Here is a 22652-nt window from a genome sequence, read left to right on the forward strand (position 1 = left end):
TGTGTGTGGATCTGAGCCCTGGTGAGCTCCAGGATGATGTCATGCTGGGGGAGACCCACACAGGCCTGCGGTGAGACACATTACACGTGGGGGATCTCACCATTTCCGCACAGACCCCTCACCTCGGGATTGCCGCCGCCTCATATCCTGCTCTGGCCCTCCTGGGAACATGGGAAGCCTCGCAGCAGATGGGGTTTCACTTAGTCACATTCTCTGTGGTCAGGTCGGATTACAGCCACAGCAGCTCTGGCTCTGAGAGACCCACAGTTGCCTGGTGCTCTCTGGGCTGGCCTATGACCTTCCAAACGCAAATGTATCCCAAGACAGGAAAGGAGAGGGGTTCATTTGCAGCTCTAGCTATCCAAGGAGAGAAAGGCGGGAAATAGGAAAAAGCCAAAGGATGCTGGTATCCTCTTTTGAGGGCAGGGACTGGGTGTTTTTTTGTGTGTATATCTTGTGCTTACACACCAGGTGGCAAGTAGTCTGTAATTTCAAAAAAAGAAAAACACATAAGTGATAGAAATCTTCCAGGGGTTTGTATTTCATAGGAAAGAATAACCATTCGAGTGGTTATAATATTCCAGATACTGTTATGTGTTTAACAGCTATTATTTCATGTAACTCTGAAACACTGATGTGTAGATTAATATCTCCACTCAAGAGCAGTTAGAAGACAGGGCTAGTGGAGCTGGCCGACGCACAGGCACAGAGCCATAGTGACAAAGCCAGGAGTCCAACCTAGGTCTCACTTGCTTCAAGGCCTGGGTCTTCACCATCAAGCTAGTGCCCCCACTAGTGCAGAAAGCATGGCTAACACATGAGGAGTGACGGAAGGATCCCAGCCACTGAGGAGTGATGGAAGGATCTAGGACTCCTCTTGGTACTGCCTTTTAGCAAACAGGTAGAACAGGGCCAGTTAAGTGCCAGGGCCTCACATGTCTCCCCTGGGCACACATTTCTCACCTGGCCATGCTGCTGCTGCCACCTTCTGTCTCAAGCTTTGGGTGTTTTCTGCCCTCATTGTGGCCCATCCTCCTAGATTCCTTGCTCTTGTGGTTTATCTGATCAATAGCCATCATAGGCTCAATGGTGACACATCTGCAGGTAGAGGGAAAGGGTTGTTATAACAGAAAAAAGAAAAACTTGCACAATTTCTGCAGCTTAACACAACAGAAATTTGTATCTTGTTCATGCAGAGCCCTGCTAAGGGGCTGATTCACCACCAGGCAGTCATACCCGAATGCTTCCATCTACAGCTGTACAACCTTGACTTCCATGGAGATCGTGCTTAACTTGCAGTAAGCCAGCGGAAGTAGAAAGAACAAGGAGGACAGCGTGGGTGGGATTATGGAACAGACGCAGTAGTGAACCCAATCACAAGACCGCACTTAACTGCAAGTTTATCTAGGGGTCTTAGAAAAGTGAGGAAACAAAGGTTACGAAGGGCTAGATCATCCCTGCCACTATGGGTATCAATGAACTTGTTCCTGAATTTGGAAGAGATGGTCTGGGATAAGGAAGAAATTTTGGTAGGTAACAGATCTGGCCATGCCCCTCAGATCTCACCTTTCAGTTGATGACTGATTCTTTCTATGTATAGACCTCCCTCCTGGGTAGCAACAGGGACAAGGTGGTGAGCAATACTCCCCTGGGGTTGGATCAATTTATAGGATGAAAATAGAACTCTTCGGGAAGAAGGATCAGTGGGGCCTCTTATTTCTCTGTTCCTTTTTTTTTTTTAAAAGATTTTATTTATTGATTTGAGAGACAGTGAAAGCAAGAGAGATCACAGAGGGAGATGGAGAGGCAGAAGCAGACTTGACCCTGAGCAGAGAGCCCAATGAGGGGCTCAATCTCAGGACCCTGAGATCATAACCGACTGAGCCACCCAGACACCCCATCTCTCTGTTCCATGTGAGTCTACCCATATTGTAGTTAATTCATGGATTCATTTATTCCACAAACATTCATTTCACCATACTATGTACAATGCTAGGCAGTGGGGACCTAAACATCCAGCCTCTGCTCTTGGGGGGCTTACATTCAAGTGTGGAAAAGATGAGGAATGGGGCTGTTACAATGCAGCAGAATGAGTCCTGTGGCAGAGGCAGGTATAAGCTAGATGAGGATCACCTAACCCAGGCTGGACAGAGGATTAGCTGATTTATCTCTACACCGAGTCTTAAAAACATTTCAGAGCAAACAATTGGGAAAGGATGTTCTGGTAGAAGACACAGCATATGCAAAGGCAAGGAGGCACGGAAGAACATTTCAGAGCAGTGAATAGTTCGGGAGGGATGGATATAGGATCCATGAGGTACAGAGATGGCTGGACTAGATCATGATGAGTACCGTGAGCTCAGCAGAGGAGGATGCATTTATTCAGCTTTCCTGACCTTCTGGAAAGGACAGTGTCCACTGGGGAATAGGGAGTTTCATGGAACACAATGGAACTGCCCATGGCTGGCTCTGGTGAGAACTTGCTGCTTGTCCATAATGACTTGGGCATCACCAGCCCACCGTGTGCACCTCACTAGGCTAGGGACTTCCTCTAGTCATGCCCCCTTGCAGCTGTAGTCCACACACAATCTCTGCTACACCTGCTAGCCTCTTACAGCAATTACGCTTGCCAGAGAGGGCACTGATTCTCTACCCACTTGGGTACCACTCTCGGTTTTCCCAGGACACTTCAATAAAATGATGTCCTCCCTGCCTCCATCCCCAGGGGACTGATGGCTGTTCCCAGTCTCCAGAGAAAAAGTTTGAGTCATCCTACCATCAGTCTGCAGCAACTTAACACCCTGTAGTCACTGGCATTCACGAAAGAGACAAATTATGAGGATGCGCTGGGAACTAGCATCTCAGTTTCTCGTTTGTAATCTATTTTTGGATAGGAAGCAGAAACACATGGAAAAGATTTGATAATGTTAACAAATGACACAATAGTAACTAGCTGAGCCAGGAAATGTTTCTTTCCTCACTCAAGTGATGTGCTTCAGTTACACAGACTTCTGGGAAGACAGCCTTGTCATCTTATCTAAAATGCCATTTCATCTTCCAATGCTCAGCCCGAGTGCCACCTGCTCTGTAAGTCATTCCTCGATATTCCACTCTGAATGCCTCTCTATATTTTACTTGTGTCTCTGTTCCTTGATTACTCCCTTTGCCAGGATCATAAATAATTCCTTCCATATGTGCCTCTCTCATGAGATTATAAAATAAGGTAACATTTACTATGAGCCTGCATGTGCCAGGCACTGGGATAATTGTTTTACACATTTTTTTCATGGAATCTTCTCAAATGGACTGTGGGCAGATGTTGCTAGTTCCATATTAAAGGTGAGTAGATGGAAGTTCCTGGATGCTAAGCCCTGGAGGGTTTAAAATGTGTGCCTTTATCTTGCTCTGCATGCCCATTGGCACGGCATCACAACAGTTCTGAAAGGGGTAGGAACAAATATTCTCGGAATTCTTCTTTTCCCTACCCAAGTAATGCAATATCCATCCATGGCTTGTTTTATATTAGAAAACAAATTCTAGGAAAGCTCAACAGTGGTGTAACCAAGGAGTCAGAGCACGAAACCTTGGGCTTCTGCCACAGGCATTTACCATAGGACATGTATTGTTCTGTGCTTCATCATGATACAAAGAATGTTCAGTGACGTCGCAATGTATTTTTAGGATCAGATTTGCAAACCTTCTCCCAAACAGCTGTGTGTCACAGTCTGGAAAGGGCTTGGGCATCTGGACCACCCTGTGTCCTGCCCTTTTTTGCCCTCTTTCTTGAATTTTAGCAAGCCCAGTGTGCCTTTCCCTTGAAGGAGCTTACGAGACACAACCCTTCCTTGGGTCAATTCCTGATTAAGGGAAATCTTCAAACACCAGCCTCTCTCTCTCTCTCTCTCTCTCTCTCTCTCTCTCTGCGTGTGTGTGTGTGTGTGTGTGTGTGTGTTGGAAAGGAGGCAAAAGTGAGGAAGTGGTTTCCACTCAGTAGTCTGGAGCCCACAGTATCGGAAGATTTCCCCAAAAAAGGAAATGTTACAAGAGCTCTTCTTTTGCTGAGCCTGGAGTGGATTCCTTTCTGTTTTTGGAAAAGCAGGTGTGAAAAATCCATTATGTTCTCATCCATGGTCAGAAGGCCTGCTCAGACTTTTAAAATTGTTGAGAAAGCATTTATCAACCTCTGTCTCCAATTAGCTGGATGAGTTGGTTTCCTTGCTAAGGGAGATGATGAAGACATCTTTACCATCCCCAGGAGAGGGAGGCTGGGGGTGGCCCTAATGAGTTAATGACAAAGTTCAAGCTCATTTAACTTTTGAGATCACCCTGTTTGCAAACAGAGCATCTATTATGAGACTGTATAGTGTCCATTATGACGTAAAGATGACAATGAGGATATTTATTTATTTAATACATATATTCTGCTTACTTGTTCTACATTTAGTATTGTTCTGGGCAGTAAGGAATTTAGATGAACCACAGGGCTTGCCCTGAAGAGGCTTATAGCCCAGGGAGGAGACAGACAAGTACAGTGACAATTGTGATCCAACGCTATGAGTGCCACGGTAGAGTGGGTAGAAGGGCTATGTGGATGGGAGTTGGGGGGAAAGCTTGCTAAAGAGGGTTACACCTGAACAGAGTCTTGGACATGATTTAGAGTTACAGAGGAGAGGGAAGGAAAGAAGCAAGGGAGTTGGGAAGGGGCAGAGGGATCTGCCCTTTCGGTGTGTAGAGATGAGAAACAGCATCCTGCATTCTAGAAATGCTGGCAGGGGCAGAGGGATCACTGGGGTTGGGCTGGTGAGAAGGGCAAGGCTGGCAGGTTCTCATGCAGGCCTTGAAAGCCATGGGAAGGATTTCAATCTCTCCTACAGCTAGGTGATGGGAGGTCATTCCAGGATGTCAACAAGGCAGGGACAAGGGTAGATTCATGTCATAGAAATATCCTAGCTGCAGAATGAAGCAGAGTCAAGAAGGCAAACTGGAGTCAGGGAGACCACTATGAGGCTGTCAGAGTCTTTTTAGCAAGAGATGACGGTAGTTTAGGCCAGGGTTGGTGCTGTGGGGATGGAAGGAAGTGGAAGGTTTTAGTGATATTAAAGACAAACTTGCCAGGGTTTGGTGATCGATCAGATGTGGCGAATGAAATAGAGAGAGGGAGCATCCTGGAGGTGGGGGCCCAGCAGATGGTGATATTATTTACCGAAGTGGGATTAGGAGGAGAATGAGGATGACCACCATTTGGACCTGGCAGTTCCGGCTGAGGAAAGAAGCCATAGCCATGAAAAGACTCCTCTGTGACCCTGGCCTCAGCAGGACATAGTGCCCACGTTCCGTTCATCTCCAGACTTGGCCTGTGAGTTCATATACGTAGAACCCCTTCACTTGGAATGGAGCCAAGGGTAGGCCAAATTCATCCCTCAAAGGGCTCGCCTCACTGGTTTGATGTGTTTTTATTCTCATGGTCCAGAACAGTGAAACAGTTCATGGAGGCAATGCCGCCCAGGTTTGCAAATAGTCTAATTCTTACTGCAGTGTCACCTTGGCCAAGTTACTCAGCCCATCTGTAACTCAGGGTAGACATTAGGAAGGTGGGGATCATAGTTCCCACTTGACAAATTTATTGTACAGAGAAAAAAGTGTATAGAACCACACGGAAAGGAAGAGACACCTGAAAAATACTGATAGAAAAAACGAGGAGCTATCTTCTTGGTTCATTCCCCGCTCCCTTAATACATTTACTGGATGCACTGAATGCCATGGATTTAGAGGGCCCCCCCCCCTTTTTAAGAAAATGTTTTTGAGAGGTCAGCTAAGGGTTTTTGGAGAATCTGTCTGCATCCAGTGCTGGGGAAGCTTTTTTTCCCCTTACATCTTTGAACCCCATGAACACCCAGAATCATCATCCTAGAATCCTGATCTAGTCATGCTTCTTCCCAATGTTCAAAGGATCAAGCCTCAGCAAGGCTTCCAAGGCTCGTTGTGACCTATCCCCAATTTCCTTCTGGAGCTTTATCTCCCGTCCCCACTCCTAAATGCTGATTCTACCCACTGCATTAGCCACGGTATACTTGCCATTCCTGAAATGTGGTGAGGGTATCTGCTGCCGTGTCTGTGTGCTACACCTCCCGCTCGAGCTGCTCAAACACCACCGGCTCTTACAGGATAGGTCTCTCCGCTCTTCTCGGATCCCTAGCACCTTGATGGTTCTTCTAATAAAATGCTTACGACAGAGTATCTTAATTATTTGTCCATGAGTTTCCCTTTCCCTTCTTAGTAAACTCTGAGCTCTTCAAGACAGAACCTGTGTCTTCTTGGCCTTGGAAGTTCCAGATCCCATCCCAGAAGTTGGCATAGACTGGGTGTTTCGGTAAGGCTCACCGAATGAGTCAATGGATAAATAAACCCCACTTAAAACTGAAGCAACAGTAGATAGACGATATGCATTTTTTCCTCCTACCACCTCCTTAACTTGCCTTCATCCCAGTTTAGCAATCTGCCCAGAAAGGAAAGCATCTGAGATTGACCGAAGAAGGAAAGGGCATCCTAAAAAATGATTTAAAAACATTTATTGCTGGGACGCCTGGGTGGCTCAGTCTGCTAAGTGTCTGCCTTCGGCTCAGGTCATGATCCCAGGGTTCTGGGATGGAGTCCTGTGTTGGGCTCCCTTGCTCAGCGAGGGGGCTGCTTCTCCCTTTCCTCAAACATCGGCTCCCCCTGCTTGTGCTCTCTCTCTCTGTCAGATAAATAAATAAATAAAATCTTCAAAAAATATTTATTGCTTTGTTTGTATTCTCCAGATAAAGCATTGATTCCAAGGTGCCAGCATTATATTTTGAAATTAAAGAGATTTAAAAAAAATTTCTCAAGAAAAACCCAGGGTTTAAAAATCTTTCAATTTCCTAATGCAAGCTATGGTGCCCAATTACAAAGAGTAGCATGGGTTCAGGGGTAAGAACACTGGACCGAGATTGACAAAGAGACCCAGGTCTAGTGCAACCTCAGTCCAACTTGACAGGCAACATTTACACTTAGAAAATGTGTCATCCTTACCACCTTTACACAGATTAGTTTGTTAGCAAATAGGGTCCCTTAAAACCTACCATTCGATCTGCCCTGTTAAAATTATTGAAGAGATCGTAAAATACAGTAGTGGCAAATACAGGAAATCTTCAAGTGGTAAATACAGTAGTCTTCAAGAGTTTGCTTTGTACCCTCTAAAATAATCTTGGAAAACCATTTACCTTTTAGGTTGACAAATGCTTTTATCTTTAAGTAGTTGCAAAGGATATAACTTCAAGTATATAAAAATATATCGTTTAAAAATAAAACTCTTTCAAATAGATTTCACAAAAATCTAAATTCCATAGTAATTTGGACTATTTATCTATTAAGAAATATATGAATAAGATCTTAACAGTTGAAAACTTACATAGTTTCTTTTCCTCCTTAAATGTGTATTTCCATTTCATTTCCTCCACAGAAGTTTATCATATGTAGTGTATTTTTATACTTGAAAGTCTTTCATTGATCATGTTATCCTGTTCCTCTAAAACAAAAGATGTATATAAATTGATATTAATTTTTTTAATGTTCTGTAAGTATAAGGTTCTAGCACAAGACAATTTCTTCTAGATTAAATAGCATAACAATTATAAGTACTCAATTGATAAACCCACTATATACTTTACAAAATTTTGATAAATATTTATGACATGAAACAAACTTTTATTGGAAATGCTTTCCTGCTTGCTTGCTTTTTCTCTTTTTTTCCTTTCTCTTTTTTTCTTTCTTTTTCTTTCTTTCTTTCTTTCTTTCTTTCTTTCTTTCTTTCTTTTTTCTTCTTTCTTTCTTTTCCTCCTTCCTTCCTTTTTCCTTTCTCTCTCTGTCTCTCTCTCTCCTCCTCCTCCCTCCCTTCCTCCCTGCCTTTCTCTCTCTCTCTTTCTTTCTTTCTGTAGAGGCAGGGGAGGGGCAGAGGGAGAGGGAGAAAGAATCCCAAGCAGGCTCCACGCCCAGTGTGGAGGCCAACGCAGGGCTTGATCCCATGACCCCAAGATCATGACCTGAGCCGAAATCAAGAGTGTGACACTTAACTGACTGAACCACCCAGGTGCCCTTGGAAATGCTTTCTGAATAAGATAGATTTTTCTTCAATTAGGTCATATATCTGTTAAGGAATATACATTACTGCTAGCATGAGATGGTATTATATAAATTCCATTTCTAGTTTTCATTTTTTGGTTGTAGGCACTGGGAAACCCATTCACAGAAATAAATAAGGAGAAAAGAAGGACTTTTGCTATAGCAGCGTTATAATCTTTTAACAGGTTGTATGCCAAAAATCACATAAGAATAATCATTAAAAAGCATTTTTAATGAATTTTAACTGACATTTCAATTAAGTTCCCCTTTAGTTTTGTTGTAACCAAAGCATTGGAAGTCATGTGACTTGCAAAATGATTTGCTACTAGATCACCAGTCATTCACTTTCTCAACAGTTACAACAGAACTTTGAATTACACCTTTGTTTGGTCTCCCAGACAAATTCATACACCCTGCAAGTCAAGATGAGTGAGAAGTATGGCTTCCTTTTGTAAAGTGGGTGAAAGGCATTTATGAAAAGGAGATCATCCTTATCCTCAGATTCTTGAGAAAGAGTGCAAATGAAAGTTGAGAATCTAAAAATTCCCTTAAAACTATCTGCCAACTGGGGACCTTGGAAAATCCTTGAGTACCTCTGTGGGTACAGTGCACTGGAGTTTGAAAATTGTGATGTGAGATATCCTTTCTATAATTAAATCAAGTCTCCCCAGAGAGGCAGCAAGGTTGTACAGGTAATAACAATGAGATAACATTGCAAAGCAGTGAGAAGTCAACTTCATATTGACTTTACATGGACCAGATTCTATAACTCAGAGGTGGGAAAAGCTAACTTGTGTTTCTACAATCCGGCTTGACTTCATGAATGAGCTTGGATTCATATGAATCCCTGAATTATGGGAACAGAATGTTAAATCTGGAATAAAGTTTAGAGATCATCTAGTCTGGGGAAGGCTATGAAATGTTATCTTTAATATCAGCCTAGATTAATCATTCATGACTGTCTGGAGCTCTATATCAGGAAGGCTTCACAGGAATCCTCTGGGTTCTGTAGGAGAGAATGCTGTGATTGATTAGTCATGTCTGTCAGTGGAAGCAGGGGGATAGGTGGCATGGGTGCTATGTATAAGCCATGCCTGGCATGTCACGGGGACCACAGGGAGAACTGAAGCCCAGTGAGAGCAGGAAACTCCATTAAAATTCCACCGCTGATTAGTGGCAGGGTGAGAAGAATTATTTTTTCTTCAACATTTGGTGCTCATTGTGAATTTGGTCATATTTGCAACTGGCAAGTGTTTGGATATTTTAAAGCTGGAAGGGAGAAAATTCTTATTGTGCAAATATGGACTTTTCTTTCTCTTAGGGAGATTTTAGGTTCCTTCACATTTCCTCTCTGTGCTCTTTGCTGAGAGAAGGAAATGGTCAACCATTACGAGCATGCTGAAAATACTGGGTGGTCTTAGTTGCCCATCCAGAAGGAGCTCAGGAAAACCCAAAACCATATAAGCAACTCTCTCCTCACCTGGCTATGGATTCTATGTCACCCTGGCCCAGAAAAACAGATGCACAGAATGGAGTTAGCAGAGGCTTGCAAGGCCTCTTACTGTACTGTTATATCTACTGATGGTATCCACTCATCCCCAGCATTCTGCACACTCATGGTGCCCTTTGCCACATAAGTATTATCAGATCCTAGGTTTGGAGTGGGATTAAACAGAAGTCTAAGCAGAGATACAATAAGAATATACACTGATGGAGGGATTAACTTCATATATAACAAATGGATTTTACCATCCATATTGCCTTACTCTTTTTTCTTTTGGACCCCTTTCTACATAAATCTACCTATGCCTCATTCTTTTTAGCTATAACATAACATTCAGCTGATTCCAGACTTCTGCTAGTGCAAACAATGCAGCAAGAAACGTCCCTGTGACTTCATCTTGGTGCACTTCTGAGAATTCATCTGAAGGATAAACTCCTAGAAGTGGACTTGCTGCAACAAAGCTTTCAATTCCCATAGCTATTGTCACATGGGTCTCTGAAGAGGTTACACCGATTTGCACTCCAAACCACGGTATGTGGAAGTGCTGACTCTCTCACATCCAGCCAACCAAAGGTGTTTTCAAATGTGAATAAGAGGATTTGAATAGCCAGAGTTTTGAATTAGACTTGAAGCCTCCCTCCTGGCTCCCCTAGCCTGTGTCTCCCCAAAGCAATACAGCCTGGTGATGGCTAATGCCACAGACTCTGCTCAGAAGGCTGAATGCTCCTGCTTCAGTGGGAACAGGGGGTGTTTCTTCAGTCTGTGCCCTACTTGGCATCTGTCCCTGACAGACCCAGCCAATGTGGGGAGCCAGCCGCCCTGACGGTAAGAAAGAGTGGATTGGAAACAAATTGATCTTTTCACAGCTGGCCGTTCCCTTCTTTCCCTTCAGCTTGGACCCAGCTCAGAACAAGGTCACTGATGTTCTGCTGCAACAAAGATGGCATTATTGAGGACTGCCTCCTTTGGGGGGAAGTGTCATTCCCCAAGAATTGCCTCTGTAGTGTCAACCATGGCAAGCCTGGAGACAGCATAGCTACAAGTCTCCAAGGGTCTCCAAAGCGACCCCCGAATTGTCCATCCTGTTGACCATGGACTCTTCTATTGGTGTCCACAACTTTATTTAAAGGATGTCAGATGACTCCATTCAACAGACTATAACCTCTTGTTTATCCTTCCTGGAGGCCCGTGGTCAGAGGGTGGGAGACTTTGGGATTCAAAAAGAGAAGAATCATGTGAGCCAAAGGGGAAAGAATCTAGTGTTGGTTTCTAGCACCACCATCTTATCACTGTTCATCCTATTACTCTGCAGCTTTTTTTCCATAGCACTTGCTCCAGCTGAGAGAAATCTGTTTGTTTATCTTTTTATTGCCTGCTCCCCTACTAGAGTAAAGGCGCCAGGAGAACAAAGCATTGTTCAGTTCACAAGTGTATCATCAGTCCCCAGAGTACCTCCTGGCCCATCAAAAGTGCTCGATACATATTTGTTGAATGAATGAGTGAATGAATGAATGAAAGTTAATGAGTACCTCCTGTGTTGGATCATTTCAAGTATGTGATATTGTTTAATAAACTTCTTAAGGTACAGATATTTTCATTTATGGCTAAGGAATTTGGGTCTCAGAGATTAAATAACACTACTAGAACCACACAAGTGGTAACTGGTAGAACCGAGATTTTCATTTAGGCCTGACTGCCCAGAAACCTCTCTTTTAGGCCACTAGAATTGTGATTTTTGAAACTTTAAACTCAAAATATGAAAGGCTTTTGCACGCAATGAGGGACATGGTCATTAAAGACATTTGCGGGCGAACATGAAGTGTTCAACAGGAGAAGATACTCCTCATTTCCCTCACCAAGGTGAGCAACTCCCAACATGTTTATGCAATCTATACTCATTTGGGGACAACAGTAGGGCTAATTTATGTGAATTTTCACAAATTTGGGACTTCTGAATTGAGTAACAAAGGGATCCTTATGTTAACAGTGAGTCACTATAAGGAAGGGCACTAATATTTTAAAAAATCATGTCGTGTGCAAGGAATCATGCCTTAAATATGTGATTTCATTTACTTCTTATAACATCTCTCTTTCTCTCTCTCTCTCTCTTCCTTCCTTCTTTCCTCCCTCCCCGCTCCTTCCTCTCTTTCTTTGTTGTGACAGAATTTGGAGATTTAGATTGGGTAAGTGATACTTAATGGTAGGACCAACATTTGAATCTACAGCTTTCTTCCTTCGGAGCCTCTTCTCTTTCTCCTCACCATGCCCCCGAGTGTTGGGCAGGGACTGTGGTCTCAGTTGACTACGTACAGTCATAGGCGCAGAGGGTGCTGCACAAATGATCGGTTGGCAGGCCCCTGACGGCCTGGTCCTCAGCCAGTGACCCCCACTGCTACTTGGGGTTTGGCATCATGCCTGGTATGACTTTATCCTTTAACTGTTTCTTTTGTTGGCCAGTCCCCTGAGGGAGCCCTGTCTCCTCCTTGAAACGCTGTGCTGGAATGAGAGGTCTCCACAAGGGTTCCGGAAGCCCACACTCAGTGCTGTGGTTTCTTCTGAGAGCTGGCTGTAGGGTAATGCTCTGAGATCAGTTCTTCCAGCTCCCCACTCAAAGATCCACAAATTCCAGGCTCCCAGGGGTTTTGAGCTGGCAGTTATAATGAAATATTAGCACAGAAGAAAATGATTTTTTTTTCTACTTTGGGTTTCTAATCAGGACAGCATGGCAGTGGGATGATTTATGTACTTGTATTTTTAAAAAGTTTCTTTTAATGTTGTTCCTTCTCTAGTCATTTCTCTTTATCACTTGGGCTCAGCTTGGGCTCAGCTTGCTTCTCCAGAATTTGCCTTTTTCCCCTCCCATCTATAAAATGCCAAACACATGTTCCCAGTCTGGCTCCACGAACCTGAGAATCTTTGGAAAACTCCTTAGAAAGAAAGCCTTATAGCTTGTGTTTTGGACAAAGTCAGCCCCAAAGAGGTACTTGCAGTATTTGGAGGCAAAATAGTCGTCTGAAATAATAGAAACCCTTAAAAAAGGGAGGGGGCTCCTCCAAAGCCTTCTTTATTCATTGTTTATTCAAGCAATCATTTGACAAATTCTCATTAAGTATTTACTCCGTGTTAGACACGGTGCTGAGTATGAAGAACATAGTAGTAAATCAGAGAGAATCCCTTTCTTGGGAGCTCATGGTCTCTGATACTGGCCGACTGAGTACTGTGGCCTGCAGAGCATTCCCCGCTGGCCACCCCTACCTTGCGAGTCCATCTTCGACGGCTCTCCCCTCCTGACACCACTGTTCTCCTCATCTCATTCCCCATCTAGTGCATAGCCCACATTACAGAGGTGAGAAAACTAAGGTCAAGACAAGCGAGGTGACCCACATGTGATCCCCTGAAGAGTTACTGTCAGAATTTGGGCTTGAATGACAGCCCTCTCCCTCTCCCTCCAGGATTCTTTCCACTGGAGCAGAGGGACATTTGAAATTCTTCTCTGAATCTCCCCTTGCCATCTCCCCACTCAAATCCACACAGATCCACTTTCCTCCAACCATGTGAGAAAGCCAAACCCCTCCACACATCGTGTTCTCTGCTGTCTTTGTGTTTTTACAACTACTATCCCTGTACTACTACCACTGCTCCCGAGATCATAGCTAATCCCTGCTGAGGTCCTAGTCAATGTCAGGCGCTGCACATGACTGACACACTCTTCTGGACAAGGAGATAGGTTCTGTTGCTATTTCCATTTTACGATGTAGAAAACTGAGGTGCAGAGATTAAGTAACTTGCTTAAGAGGCTGGGGCTGAAATTCAGCTTAATACAGCTTCAGAGCCTGTTTCTCCGAGGGGGTCTGTAAAGGTCTGTGGAATGACTGAATGGAAGATGGACCGAATGAAATTGGGTTCCTCTGTTGCTGTTTCTGAAACGTTATTTTAATCAGAAGTCATAGGGAAATTATCCAGTGGAGATAGAAATAGAAGTTTCCTAAATTAGATTGGCCAAGAGTCTTTATTTCATTCTATTCAGCCCTCACCTCTGCACCCATCATGCATAAGCATTAACTACGTGAGATGAAAGATAACGTTATTAAAGATATTCATAATTCAGCAATATGAGTGCATGAGGGTGTGCATATGCCTGTGCACACATTCTGATGTTCCTTGAGACATTCACACTCCTCTTGAAGAGAGTAGTAGGAGATGTTTACCTGCAGGCCCCTGGCCTGGGCTCCCACATGCCTGGGGAAAGGGAGTTGCTGACACTCTGCCGAGCAAGGAGTACCATGCACTCTACAGCGGGATTAGCTCCATTCTTTAAAGGGTCTCCAACATTTCTGAAGCAAAGTTAAGAGGAGACATCATCCCTGGCATTATGGGGCCACTGATGAACGAAGTGTGCCTATGGAAGGACAGATACCTTCACATGTTCCCCATTTCCGAATCCTCTAGAAGCATAACTGAGAGCTTCTCATTAACGTTACTTCACAGTTATTGGACCTGCTAACTTGGAATTTCCCCCAGAGGACCCAGAGTCTGTGCTTCATCTTCTCGGTTCCTCTGGGTTCTGTCTTATACTGCTGGCACATTGTGCTCCCACAGCTGTTGTTAGAGACCCACTGATGTAGCCAGAGGAGTCGCTCAGCATCTTAACAGCAAGACCAAAAGGAGTAAAAAAAAAAAAAAAAAAAAAAAAAGGAAGTCATGGTTAGTAAGTGATTGACCTCATTCTGTAGGAATTCCTTCTGGAAAGGGAACTGCAGTGTTGTGACAGACGGTAAATCATCTGCGAGAATGTTTACCATGGAATTCTAGCGAAAGAAATGGCTCGAGAAGCTTCCTGGGTACACAAACGGAGTCTGCGGAGAGGCCCCGGGGGCCCTGGAAGACTTGAGCCTTGTGAAGGGGTTGTCTGCTCTAGGGCCGGGGTGAGCTGAAGCTACTGTGCTGCTTGAGATACCCAACCTGCTAGGATGGCGTTTATTAAAAAAAAAAATCATCTGACTCTTAAATCAGCTCCACTTAAAAGGCTAGCTGTGGGATCTATGGAGAAACGCGAAGCAAGCTTGCTACAGTCTCCAGAGTGTAAACTAGGAATTACGACTTCAGTGTTACAGAGGTTTAGACTGAGCTTTTAAATTTCCTAAATTCACCAAGTTTGTGAGTTTCAGAGTCCGAGTTCAAACGCAAGTGTCTTTGACTCCAAACTGCATGGCTGCCTTTCTTGAGGGTGGGGTTATGCATTCTACGTATTTTTCTTACTCGATGGCAATATTCGCTGTCCTAGGTATGTAGAATCCTGGAACATCAAGGTTAGAAGCGCTTTTAGACATCCCGTGGTCTAATCTTCTCACCATAAAGATAGGAATGGGCCCGGAGGGGAAAGGGTATCCTCCCTACTCATCCTCACATAAAGGTCACAGCGAGAGTAGAGGCTGGCTGACTCTCAGGTCAAAATGCTCTCCTCTGATTAGGCACATCAATCTGAATGGGTACGTAATATATTTTGCTGGTTGATTTTTAAAAAATGTAATTCATGACAGCACAATCTCTCCTTCTTCTAGGCAAGTCATTGCTAAATTCCAAGAATTCACCTTCTGTTCCGCTTTTCTTTTTCTGGGTGGTTATCAGCATGTAATGTATAAAACCTTTCCCCTTTAGTCCAGGGAACAGCAACACTGTTGGACACATTGGAGAGGCAAAGAAAAATCAGCCATGAGCTTCAGGAACTTAGTAACAAGCCGGAGAGCCAGACATGAGAACATTTCATTTTAATACATTATATCATCATCTAGGGGCTATAGAAGCAGAGATGAGGGGCACCTTCCCCAGCCTGGGAGAACAGAGGGGTCTTCTTGGAGGAGTAATGAATTAAATTGATTAACGATATCAACCATTCACCAAATATTTTTTTGGTACCTCTTCTGTGTCCGGTCCTCTTCCGGATAATAGGGGATATAGCACTAAGAAAGTCAAAATATTTTTCTATCTAATGGGAGAGATGAGACATAAAAATAAAATATTCAAAGTAGCAATAATGAAGAAAAATATAACAAGGCAAATGTCTAGAGAATGAGATGGAGTTGGGGGACTTATTTTAAAAAGAGTGGTCAGGGAAGTCCTCTTCAAAAGCTGTCTTTTGATCAGAGAACTAATGGATAAGAACCTCAGTTATCTTTGATAACTGCTTCCCAGGCAGAGGGAAAAAACAGGACAGACATCTCGAGTCAGGACAAGTGTGGTGTATTTGAGTAATAGCAAAAGCCAGTATATGTAGAGTGGAGTTGGTGAGGGTTACTGTCAGAGGAGATGGGGTTGGAGATGTAGGAAAGGACCAGATCACAGACTGTATAGGTCACAGGAAAGTGGATGGCAGTCAAATGGAGAAGGGCTTTCCAATCTTTTCCTTCTTGGTAGGCATCACTGACAATGCCATGACATCAACACAGAGAAAGGTAAAGCTAACAGCAAATGAATCCTTCTGATGCCCATCCTGTGATTATGACTAATAGGTCAGATTCCATCAAAACATCTCTCTGGAAAATGTAGAGCTCAGAACCCCTGCCCAGCATTCCCACCCACCCCACCATGCATCCTACATTTATCATCTCTTGCTCTCTCTCTGGCTCTTTGTCATGTTGCTAACATCCCTTAAAGGAGATGGTGCAGGGGATGCCTGGGTGGTTCAGTCTGTTGAGCGTCTGCCTTTGGCTGGGGTCATGATCCCAGGGTCCTGGGATCAAGTCCCACATCAGGCTCCTTGCTCAGCAGGGCGGCTGCTTCTCTCTCTGCCTGCCACTCCCCCTGCTTGTGCTCTCTTTCTGACAAATAAATAAAATCTTAAAAAAAAAAAAAAAGGAGATGGGGCAACTCCAAGTAAAGCTGTGTCCATAAATATTTAGACTGAATAGAAAATGTGCCAAAGATGCAAAGAATCTGTCCAGAGGGAGAAGAGACCTTCTCTTTGTTCTCTTCAGGCTTGTAATTTAACTCATGGATACATGTCTTTGAATAATACATATCAATCAACCTAAGAGAGTTACATAGAAACCTTAGCCTCTTTGTCCTTCTGCTATGCCCTGTATGGCATTTTCTTCTCATCCTGGGATATACATTCTTCTCTATTTTTTCTTGTATCCTTCACTTTCTTCTCTATTCCCCTGTTTCTGATAACATACTGTGCATCAGGCTCTGTTAAATTTATCCCTGTAAAGTCTATAACCCACGACCTCTTCTCATTCCATAGTCACTTGTCAATTCATTTTAATCAGCCTCCTCCCTCCACGCCCTTCCCTGAGTCTGCTCCCACTGAGGTCAATCCAGTCCTCATATTACTAAGCCCAGTAGCCATCTTTCTGGTTCTTATTTTACTGGACCTCTCCATTGAATGGATTGGGTTAGTTGGTCCTTCCTGAAACGTACATCTCCTTTTGGCATCTGTTTGCACCACTCTTCTGCTTGAACAACACTGACCATTCCTTCTCTCTCTCTCTTAAATTTCTGACTTCCGATGGAGTGTATCTTCAGCACTCTTCTCTCTCTAGCTCCATCCTTGTTTGCCACCATGCTGTCATCCACGCCTGGGCTTTGGCTCTAATAGCTTCCACACCTCTATGCTCTGCCCAGACTTAATAGCTGGCTCCTATCTGTGGGCCTGGAATGCTAAGCTTCAGCCAAACCACACTCTCATCTGATTAAGAGATTTCAAAGTGACCCTGATGTACCTCCCTGTTTTTATTCCCGGACTGGAAACTTCTCCCTCCAACTCACTTGGTAAGTGACCTTGAGTAAATGCCTTCCGCACCTGGGCTTCAGATACTCCCAAGTGTAACATGAGTGAATTAAACCACCCCAAATTTCCTTCCAGCTTTAGATGGAGAGAATACATGACCAAAAAAAAAAAAAAAAAACAAAAAAAAACACCCAAACCAAAAACCAAAAACCAAAAAAACCTAAAACCCCCCAAAACCCAACTGATTATTGTGGTTTTAAAAGGCCCAATAAATAACACCCCATCCTTCTTCCCAAATTCAGAACCAACTGAATAATTGAAATTGGAGTCATATTTAAACAAGAAAAACCCAATGTCAGCCTCATTAGATAAAAATAGACCCATCTACTGGTTCCTCTTTACCTGTTTCCAAATCCTCCTGATAGATATTTCCTTAAGAAGGCAGAGAAGCCGTGCTCTCCTAGTAATTGCATGATGGAAATTATTCCTCTTGAATGTTTGATGATGACACATTTTGATTTAATTTAGCTTTTTCAACCTTGAGAGAAATTCCAAAGCCGGGGCAATGTTTAAACTCCTTCCAGCTGCCTATTTGGCATTGAGAGCTCTTCTCTAGACCTGGGGGTGAGAGAACTCTTATCTTCTCCTTTAATCAAATCAATTTAGGTTTAAAAGAAGGCCAACTTGACAGCTTGCGTTTCACTAGCATGCTACCTCTCTAAGCATCTATAATTTTTTCCTGCTTTATTGAATGAGATGAGTTCCTTGATTTTAAGGGCTCTCAATCAACAAGCAACAAATGAAGTTACACATTTGAAGTCATACAAAAATAGAAAGCACTCAAGGCTGAAAAAAGTTAACAGGGTGCAGATCTCTCAGTCGTCTACAGATATTATCTGTGATTTTTACGGATGAAGAAGAGGGCAGAAAGCAGATGTGACATGTTCAAGGTCACCCAACTGAGAAAGTAGCCAAGGTGGTACTATAAATCCTGATCTTATAATTTTTAGTACAATGATTTTTGCCTGCACACAGCATACCAGATTGTAATAAGCCCTTGAGGTTTCTTTAATAAGGATTGCAAACTTTTATTTTTTTTTTTAATTTTTATTTACTTACTTGAGAGAGAGAGTGAGAGAGAGAGCAGGAATGGGGGAGGGGAAGAAGGAGAAGCAGACTCCCCGACAAGAGGGGAACCCAAATCAGGGCTTGATCCTGGGACTCTGGGATCACGACCTGAGCCAAAGGCAGACGTTTAACTGACTGAGTCACCCAGGTGCCCCAAAGTTTGCAGCCTTTTAAATCAATAACACAAGCATAAGGTCCAGGGCAATATCTAATTGAACACTGCTATAATTTCAAAGACAAGAATTACGTGAATTCTCCTCCTGGTCTGTCTGTTTATTATACTGATCCATTGTAGGCTAATGCCTTGAAAATTATTTAACTTTAATTTTAACTGGAAGAGTAATATAATTATTCTTAGGATTTTTACCAGTCTTCTAATGAATTGTCAGTTAATATAATAAAGCACAATTATAATAGCATTGTTTTTTCTTTATTTTTGTCAGTAAGTCAGTAAGTACTACATGAATACGTCTCACTAAAAACTCACTCAAAACTACTGGGGGGCACTCATCCCTCACTGCATGTGAAGAAATATCCACTAGGGCTCCTGGGGACTCTGCTCCCCTCTGACTCCCATTGGCAGGGGCGGAGGGGGAGCTAGTTGATCACACTGTTGAGTCTGGGAGAGGTTGCTGAGCACACGTAGCTCAGCTCAGCGTTCTCAACATGGTCCCAAGACCAGCAGCATCAGTATCATTAGAAAACATACTAGAAATAGATTCTCAGCTCCATCCCGCACCATCACTCCCGAATCAGAAACTCTGGGGGTGGGCCCAACCGTCTGTCTGTTAACAAGCCTACTGCCCACAGAATGACTGTGATGCCCATTCAAGTTTGAGGACCTCAGGTTAGCTGGTTTCTCCTTTCTCTCTTTGGCTCTGCCTGCCTACAGAGGAGCTATATTTTGGTCTGCTTTCTGCCACTTGGTTAAAAAAACAAACAAACAAACAAGTCTGTCCAGTGGGGCTGGGGGAGGACATGCAGTTAAGCAGAGCTGCCCATGACTCAGGGTTCCCATAGGCTAATTTCAGGAAGTCAATGACTCCACATGCCTACACCATGTTCTCCAACCAAACTTTTATCTAATAAAGGTGGAATTTGAGTCTCTTGTGTCAATATGACTCTATTTCAATTATGCAGTGGGTGCTGAATTTGGAGAGAGGGATGGAGTGTTGTTTATTGGGATCCTTAAAACTGCAGCAAGAGTCTATCATTTATTGGTTTCTTTAAGCCACATATCATGTCCATATAAAGCTGGGAGAAGATGTGGAATGATCTAACTCACTCTTTACAGTTGGGGTAACTAAAAGCCCAGGGAGGGGAAGGCATTTACTTAAGGTCACTTAGCAAGTTAGCTGGAGATAGAAGTCTCCCAGCCCTGGGATCCGACCCACACGTCTAGCCAACACAATCATGACGCACCTTACCCATTTCCAAGTTGGAGCAGAGAAAATGCATATTTGGAGCCATTCATCTTACCACTTCGAAGCTTTCCTAATTTACATTTCCATCTGGAAATCATGGATGCCTCTGCATCTACCTCATTTTCAGGCCCCCTGGTGAATATGGCCTCTATCAGCGTCACATCCTTGTACTCCTGCTCCAGTTTCCTGCATCCAACTGCTTTGACAGGAATTGAAAATCCACTGCAGCTGTTCGGCATCTCTGTGGAGGGAACCAAATTCTTAATCCCCAACTGAGCTCATCCCAGGGAAAGCGGGTTGTGTAATGAGGACGTGCTCTCAACTATGACACAGAGCTCGCCCCCTTTTCCTTTTTGTCATTTTTGTTTCCAGTCTGCCGTCTAATTATTTCTCCAAATTGGGTTACTTGATCCCCTGCCAGAGACATTTCCTATGAGTTAACAATCTGGCTTTCAGAATTGTCTTCTGACTGATCTGGCTTTTATTGACATTATGTTTTCCTCTTCCCTGATTGCTCTTCTTGGTTGTCTCTGCTTTTTTCACGTTCCAAAGGTTCGCAGCCGCCGCCAGATTTGATGCTAGAGACCAACCAATTCACCTCTACCTTTATAATTTAATAACGCCAGCTAGAATTTATTGAGCAATTACTATGCGCCAGACAATGTGCTAAGCATTCTGCATGCGTTGGCTTAACTGATCCTCTTACTGCAATCTATGAGGTAGGGACTGTTACAATCCCCACTTTTTAGATAAGCAGCTGAGGCACAGTGAGGCTAACTTCCCCAAGGTCATAGTTATAACGTGGCGGAGTCAACATTTAAGCCCTGGTTATCTGAGTCCACAGATTGCCCATCAGCCCTGGGTTAAACCATCACCTCCATGCACAAGGATCTGGAAGATGTCTTTATACTCCTACCCCCTTCTTGATGTGCCACTCCTTTCTTTGTTCTATATCTACCGTGGTAGGGCTTGAGCCCAGGTCCTGTCCAAGACCATTTTACACAATGAGATGTGTGTTGGTTTTCTGGGATGACTGGGCAGGGGAAGGGTTTGCTGGGATGGAAGGCAGTGTAGGCTACAGCCTTTGCAGAAGCCACACAGAGGGCTCATTTAGTGCCAGGCCCATGCCAAGAGGAAGAACTGGAGAGAGATGATTCTTGGGGAAATATTCAGGAATTTGCCGGGACTGTACAACAACTAAGACCCATCCCCACAGACATCTCTGGAGACTGGATATAACCAGCAACCTGGAGTACATAATAGATGCAGAAGATCCCGCTGCTGGCCTGGTGTCCCCGGTTGGCCCCAGGTTACAGCCAAACCCCCTGCGGTTTACAGAAGAGATACTCACGTTCTGCTGGGGAAAAGCTTACCATGTGCAATCCAGAGAGAAAGGATTCGTTGGGGACACCTAGCAGACATCCAAAATCTGAGCAGAACTTGTCACGAAGAAGAAGTGTAGGCATAATGCAAATAGCTCTTCATAGAAAATTCATGTGGCAGAAGGATCCACTTAGAAATGGGCTTCTCGGCTCTTTGGGCAACTAATCTTTGATAAAGCAGGAAAAAACAGCCGGTGGAAAAAAGACAGTTTTTTCAATGAATGGTGTTGGGAAAATTGGACAGTTACATGCAAAAGAATGAAACTTGACCACTCTCTCACACCATACACAAAGATAAACTCCAAATGGAGGAAAGACCAATGTGAGACAGGAATCCATCAAAATTCTAGAGGAGAACATAGGCAACAACTTCTATGACATCGGCCAGAGCAACCTTTTTCACGACACATCGCCAAAGGCAAGAGAAATAAAAGATAAAATGAACTTATGGGACTTTATCAGGATAAAGAGCTTCTGCACAGCCAAGGAAACAGTCAAAAAAACTAAGAGACAGCCCACGGAATGGGAGAATATATTTGCAAAGGACACCACAGATAAAGGACTGGTATCCAAGATCTACAAAGAACTTCTCAAACTCAATACACGAGAAACAAATAAACAAATCATAAAATGGGCAGAAGATATGAACAGACACTTTTCCAATGAAGACATACAAATGGCTAACAGACACATGAAAAAATGTTCAAAATCATTAGCCATCAGGGAAATTCAAATCAAAACCACACTAAGATACCACCTTACACCAGTTAGAATGGCAAAAAATTGACAAGAAAGAAACAACAATTGTTGGAGAGGATGTGGAGAAAGGGGATCCCTCCTACATTGTTGGTGGGAATGCAAGTTGGTACAGCCACTCTGGAAAACAGTGTGGAGGTCCCTTAAAAAGTTAAAAATTGAACTACCCTATGACCCAGCCATTGCACTACTGGGTGTTTACCCCAAAGATACAGACGTAGTAAAGAGAAGGGCCATATGCACCCCAATGTTCATAGCAGCATTGTCCACAATAGCCAAATTGTGGAAGGAACCGAGATGCCCCTCAAGAGATGGATTAAGAAGTTGTGGTCCATATATACAATGGAATATTACTCAGCTATCAGAAAGAACGATTTCTCAACATTTGCTGCGACATGGACGGCACTGGAGGAGATAATGCTAAGTGAAATAAGTCAAGCAGAGAAAGACAATTATCATACGGTTTCTCTCATCTATGGAACATAAGAACTAGGAAGATTGGTAGGTGAAGAAAGGGATAAAGAAGGGGGGGGTAATCAGAAGGGGGAATGAAGCATGAGAGACTATGGACCCTGAGAAACAAACTG

The sequence above is a fragment of the Ailuropoda melanoleuca genome, chromosome 7, assembly GCF_002007445.2.
Source record: "Ailuropoda melanoleuca isolate Jingjing chromosome 7, ASM200744v2, whole genome shotgun sequence".
In the NCBI taxonomy this organism is placed as follows: Eukaryota; Metazoa; Chordata; class Mammalia; order Carnivora; family Ursidae; genus Ailuropoda; species Ailuropoda melanoleuca.